Source organism: Zootoca vivipara, chromosome 4 (assembly GCF_965207765.1).
Source record: "Zootoca vivipara chromosome 4, rZooViv2.hap1.1, whole genome shotgun sequence".
In the NCBI taxonomy this organism is placed as follows: Eukaryota; Metazoa; Chordata; class Lepidosauria; order Squamata; family Lacertidae; genus Zootoca; species Zootoca vivipara.
In genome coordinates this window covers 58108757-58116000 of record NC_142587.1, presented here as the reverse complement: position 1 = coordinate 58116000, position 7244 = coordinate 58108757, and positions in this window count along the sequence as shown.

The following is a 7244-nucleotide window of genomic DNA, read 5'->3' as shown; positions in this document are numbered from 1 at the left end:
ACGAAAGTGATTTGAGCTTTTTAAGATGGCGCTACTTCGAGCTGCTTCGACGCAACAGGGAGCTCCATTAAGAAGATTTATGGGGAGGCTGGACTGATTAACTCACACAGGAGAAAGAACATCTGTGAAACTTTGTTTGTTTCCCAGCTGCTGAGATAAATATCAATCGGATGAAAGTGGAAAACATCTATGTGACTGTAAGGGGAAGATCTGGATTATTATGAACTTGGAGGACGATTTGAACTTTAGAAAAAAGACGGCAGTGGACAGTTGCGAGGAATTCCCAATTTCTTGAAGCATGGGAACCCAAATAAAAAATTCTTTAGATGATTTGGCATAACATTCGGTTTGATTGATATATATATGTGTATAATTTGAAATATTGAAATATTGAATGTGATATAATTGGTTTTAATTGGAAAAATTAATAAAAATATTTTTTTAAAAAATAATAATAATAATAATTTATTATTACTATTATTACTATTATTATTATTATTACCCATAGGAACGCATTAATTGAATTTCAATGCATTCCTATGGGAAACCGCAATTCGGTAGACGAATTTTTCACAAAACGAATTCATCTTGCGAGGCAACCTCCGATCACAAAACCCATTCGTCTAGCGAAAAATTCGTCTAGCAGGGCATTCGTCTAGCTGTATACCATAGTTTCCCATCATATCTTCTATTTTTCCTGCAGCTTTTTGCATTTTTCTGATTTTAACATCTACCTGTATTGTATGTTATTTATATTTATTTTATGTTGAAATTTTAAGTATTTATTAATCGTATATGGAATTGATATCCACAATGCAGAGTGGCATAGAAATCTTTTAAACAAACAAGCAAACATTTTATATGCATCCTGTGTGTGTATGAACACCCTATCACCCACATACAATCTCTATAAGTTTCACATTTTGCCAGATCAGCTTCTGAAGAAAAGGAGTGTGATGCTTTGAATCAACAAAGAAAGGACCAAACGAGAAAATACACATCTTTAATTAAAAGCAGTTCAAGTGCTAATGTTCCCTGCAAAAAATAAATAAATAAGCCACACTGCAGCAGAATTGATTGTTTGTTTTCCAATATTTAAATCTTTGTCAGAGCTCAAAGGCAGGGGTGCTACTTGCAGTTAAACCTTGTGATAAAGTACCCTTGGCAACACTGTGTTGATTCATTATGTTAACAGCTAAGCATTTCTTATAATTTATGGTTACGATGCATTAACTGAAGTTTATAGTGCTATGTACAGAACAACAGTAGTAATTGTTCAATTCCACTTTCAGTAGTTCCATGGAAAAGTTGCAGGAGCTAAAGAAACTTCCTCATGGGTGAACCTTCCAGTCTCACAGCTGGATTGTCCCCATTCCCCACCTTGCTGCAGCCATTTCTGCCCTTTCTTGTCACCAGAGAGTTCCTCAACCCATGGGAACACCTGGGGGGGGGTCAGAGAGAAGGATTGGAGGGAAGAGCCAAGAAAACCCCACTGTGCAAGCAGATTATGCTCAATTATCTCTAGATGCAACCATTTGCCTTTTCTACTTAAATGAAAGGGGACAGCAGAACCCTTCACAGAACCTTGAGGAAGAGACCACCCTGTCTTATTCTGCAACCCTATGCATGTTTACTCAAAATTAAGTCCATAGGATTGCCGTCTCCCATTTGCCTGGGGGTCAGCCCATTGGACTCGCTGGAACTTATTTCTGTGAAGAATTGCACTGCTTGATTCTTGTTCAACTTGGGTCTTGAATGACCTTTTGTTTCAGGAAAACTGAACCTATTTACATTAGAGTCAGATTTATTTTTAATCTGAATACTGTAGTTGTGTAAATAGGACCAGATTAGCCATGCAATGATGATGTTTCTCTTCTGCTTGTGCACTGCATACCAATAAGCTTCCAGCTCAATTTAAAATGATGGTTCTTACATTTAACCTCGCTTTATGATCTGGGACCAATGTATCTTAGAGAGTATCTCCCCCAATATGGACCAAATTTAGCATCACTATCTAGCTTCTTTCCACCCAGAAAATTAGATTGTCGTGCTTCTAATATGTGACATCCTTAGTGGTTGCCCAAGTTGTGTGAAATAATCTCCAGCTTGTCTTCTTTGTCACAGTCGATGTGTCATTAAATATATGATTTAATATCTCATGTATATTTTTAAAACTGCAGTTAACATAGCTAGAGACATTGATCAAGACCTGGACTACTGCAGGTGTCAAGGGAGAATTTAACCATTGTTGCCAATGAGATCTTCATTCCTGATGCAAATAGCAGCTGGGGGGAGAATAATTTTCATGAAGACCATGAGGGGAGAGACCTTCAGCAAGACTGTGGTGGGGTAAAGGGTTAAATTCACCTTCTCTGCCCACTGCTGCCTTAATGCTGCTCTGCCCCCTACCCCAGCTTCTATCTGCATTTTTAAAAATGCATGCACTGCAACATTAAATCATGTGTTTGAGAGCCAGTGTAGTGAATAGAACATTGGACCAGGACCTGGCAGACCAGAGTTCAAATCCCCACTCAGGCATGACTCACTGGGTGACCTTCAGCCAATTATCCTCTTTCAGCCTAACCTACTTCACAGGGTTGTTGTGAGGTTAAAATGGTAAGGGGGAAATCATGCATGCCACCTTGCATTCCTTGGAGGAAAATTGGGGTATAGATATAATAATAATAATAATAATAATAATAATAATAATAATAATGCCACATGGTCCTTGCCTTATATTTTTTATGAAACTAGTAAGACAGAAAATGATCAAATATGATTTAGATTTCTGGCTAGCTTAGCATGCTTCTGTATTTTTTTTAAAAAAAAATGCTCCACCTGTCATAGGAATTTAGGAGTAACCCCTTATAATCTCAAGCAGCTGGGTTTCTTTGTTCTTCAATTGAGACCTATGCTTCTGAATCTCTATCTCCATCAGTTCTTTGATATAAACATTCTTTTGATTTTTCTATTAAAAAAAAGATTTTTATCTGGCCTAGAAAGACCAAAGAAACTAACCAAATCAGATGTAATTTACGATTTATTTGATATTGCCTATTTAATTCAGCCATGTTTATTAAAAAGGACTCCTTATGAATTCTTAATGGAAGTGTCTGCAATCACTTGCCCTGGCAATTTTAACACTTGAGTGCAAGGGGAAATGATTATAATGATTAGACTCCTGGCTCTTGTTTGATATTTTGTAAATCTTTCATTTTTTATAAGGCACCAACTTTTAATAACCAAATTTAATAGCAATTCACTTCAAAGAGTAGAAGTAAAAAAACCAAGCTTTTTTTTAAAGAAACTTCAATGCACCATGAGCAAGTGATTAAAATTACTGTTTTACCTTGAGAAATCTGAAAGATAAACGTGGGTGACTGCTGTACTGATGGGTTTTCCATTAAGGCTTATTTTAACTGTAGCTGATTGCTAGTCAGGGAACTCTTATACATGTCTACTCAGAAGTAAGCCTCATTAAGTCCTATGGGGACTTACTCCCAAGCAGGTAAGTGCAGGATTGCAGCCAGTTGCCCACCACTGGAAAGGGCATACCTTACTGCAGCACACTTGGACATTCCATTCTTTGGGAGGTTTCATTGAATAATATAGCCAGATAACAGGACTGGTCTCAATCACTGTTAGCTCTACCATGAAAATATATGAACTGGCCATTCCAGGCCACAGATTTTGAACAGAATAGAAGGCAAAACTGTGGAAGGACATGGGACTATGCACACCACCCTCAACATAAGCATCTCTGACCTCTTCAACTCTACTCCTGTAGGGTTAGTCTGAAAGGAGATTTTTTTGTGTGCATTCAACAGAACGCCCTTCAAATCTTCTACAATCAGGAATTCTGATATTTCAGGGTTTCCAGCAATGGGTAGATCTCTAACTCAATGTTCAAAGAATCACTTTTCATACCTCTCACCTCTGTATAAGATCAAGGTAGAGCTGGTTTGGGTATGAAAGTTGGGTACAGGCAGCCCCTTGGCTTCTCCACAGCTTCCAAGTATACATGAACAGGGCTAAATAGATACAGTATCCCAGTAACGCATGATCAGTACAAGCCCCAGGAAATGATCAGGTGAAATAATGTGAAGTTAAGAAGGCCAAGAAATAGGGCAGGTGCTGCAAGAGCTGTTACAAGTCAAAGAACTGAACCATCATTGGACCCTTATGAATATCTGTGACATCGCAAAGATCTCCAATTGCTCATTTCTTCCCTGTACTCACCAGTGAATGTCTACATAGGGATGAAGAGAAATTCAATTCAGTTCACATTTTAAGTCAAACCCGCCCAGTTTGCACTTTCCAAATAATACACAGATTGAGACAACCACCCTTCGAAATTGATACTCTGCTAATTTTTGCAATGAAGTTCTCCATCCAAGTACTGTAGTTAGCACAAAAATGTAAATACTAGGGTAAACTGTGCATAAAATTCATATATTTGTGAAAATAGCATTAGAAATTAGTGGAAATTGCTTTGCATTAAGATGTGTATTTGGGGCCAAATTACATACAGACATTCATATTATGAGAAATTACTGATGAATTTTCATGAGGACTTTTTAGAAAACACAAACTAATGCAGAAATGTGAAGAACTTGTGACTGGGAAAGTTAAAAACTGAGGGAAACTGAAATTGATAGATTTGGCCATCCCTGTGTTTACCTAAAAGTATGTTCCATTGAATTCAGTAAGATTTACTCTTCGGTGAATATGTTTAGGATTGCAGCCTTAATATTATGCCATATCTATTCCAAGTTGAAAATGTGTTTGGAAAAGTATGTTTTTGAGCCATTAAAAAAAATACTAAAAGATTCCATCAGTAATCTTAAGGGCAATCTCCGGAGTGATTATTCGGTTAAAGCATATTGCAAAAATTAATGAAGAGCTGTAGAGCAGACACATAGCAGACATTGGAAATATAAACTTGGCAATTATGCAAGCATATAAATTAGTAGGAAACTATAGAACAAACACCAATTAAGTCATAACAATTACAGAGGGAATAGCAGAATGAACACTAGAAGGTGAAATGCTAAAGAAATGCTGAAACATTTACATTCTGAACATTTCATGAATATATACAGGGCTCAATGTTTATTTATGCCAAATTAGAAAAACTAGAAGAATGGTTTGGCCGTAAAGAAATTCAATGTGGAAGTACTTTTTTATTTTATTTTTAATTGCATTTCTATCCCATTTTCCTCCCTGCAGCTCAAGGTGGTGTACATGGTTCTCCCCATTTTATCCCCTCAATAACGCAGCCTAACCTACAAGAGGTAGGTTAGGCTGAGAGACCGTGACTGGTTCATGGTCACCCAGAGAGCTTTATGGCTGAGGCCGTAATTGAACCCTGGTCTCCCAGATCCTTGTCTTACACTTTAACCACTATGCCACACTGACTTACAGTCAAAGCACACCAATGCTGCAACTCCATACTCACTTACCTGGGAGTAAGTCCCATTAAGCTAAGATTCAGTGGAACTTACTTCTGAGTAGACAGGGATAGGTGTGTGCTGTTATTTGATAGCACACTGTATTGATTTCACAGTTGTTTCTAAGGAAACATGCACAGCCTGTGTGTATCACAGGCTGTGTCACAATATAGCACTTTTTCATCCCAATAATAATAATAATATAAATAAATAAATAAATAAAATTATTTATACCCCGCCCATCTGGCTGGACTTCCCCAGCCACTCTGGGTGGCTTCCAACAAAATATTAAAATACAGCAATCCATCAAACATTAAAAGCTTCCCTAAACAGGACTGCCTTCAGATGTCTTCTAAAAGTCTTTCTTCACAAGAAAATAGTGGCCTAGGCAAAGTGACAATTTCCTGTGAGATGTACTCTTTCTCACAGTGCACATTGCAATGATGTCCCCGTGTTCCAGTGCACCTTCAATGTTCTGCATGAGGAAGGGAAGGTGCACAAGCAGATGAATATTTGCAAGCTCAATCCCTCTGACAACAAACTATTACCATATCACAAACTTTTTAAAAAAACAACACTTGAACATCAAGAATGTTGTCACTGGATAGTCATACTGAATTCAGCTTCTTAAAATTCAGTGTGCTGAAGTGTCTTACAGAAAGTCAAAAGACTGTTGACCATTTGTTTATCTAGTATTACTAGATCTAGGCTATAGATATATTATACAACTTGTCTGTAGAAGCATTGGATTGAACAAAAGGAGAGTATGGTTACAGATGGAAGTCTGTTGAACCTTAGTTATACTGTACTTCACACAAATCAGCTTTTTACTAAGGCCACATGTAGTGTGCACCACTGTTTAAGTTAGGGGTCTGAAACCTCTGGCCTGTGGACCAAACTTGGCTTGCCTGGCATTCCCATTTGTACTGCAAGGCCATTTTTGGAAGCCACATGCACCTGCCATACATCTGGCATAATACATGACGTCTGGTGTGCTGCGGGGCTTCAAAGGAATATTTCAGAGCTTCAAGTGAGCATTCAACTGTTCCTTTGTTGGAGCAAGGCTGATGGGTAGTAGCAGCACCTCAATGAGGTAGAAGCGGTTTCTGTTCAACAGAAACTGCCTCTCCATCCCAGCACAGCAGAGCTGTTTGAAAGTCCATTCCCAAACACCCCTCTCTGCAGTTTAAGGAGCAGCATGAGTCTGCCAGGAAAAGGGCTTTCAATCAGCCCTTTGTTGCTCTTTAAGTCTTTAAGCCAGGTGCTAACAGACTACAGGGCTGTGGAATCTACTCTGATTTTTACTTGAGCTCCAAGGTCCATTGACTGGTGCCAAATACAAAATGGTGGCTCAGATGATGAAGTCAATTACCTACTGTATCCTACACAGGCATGATTTGTATATTCAAGCACAAATCGACATCTGAGTTATTGCAGAGCAGTGAATATAATAGCCTAAGTTAGGGGGGAAGAGACGTTTTGTTGGTCAGAAACGCTTGCCCAACTGTTGCATATTATCCAGCATTCTACCAGTAGAGTATGAGGGACCTTCTACCGCTGCACTGACAAATAAACATTCCCTGTTTAAATTACTGGTGATAATTTTGTGAAGACAGTTATATTTCAGTACACAGAGTACACACAAGCCAATGACAAACCCTTTAGATAATGTATTTAGTATACATTATGCATATTTATTTTATATGTGTATAGAAGCTATTGTTGTCTTACTGCTGTGGGAAATCCATGAATTATAGCATTAAGAGCCAACATTGTGAGGTTAAAAAATTGACA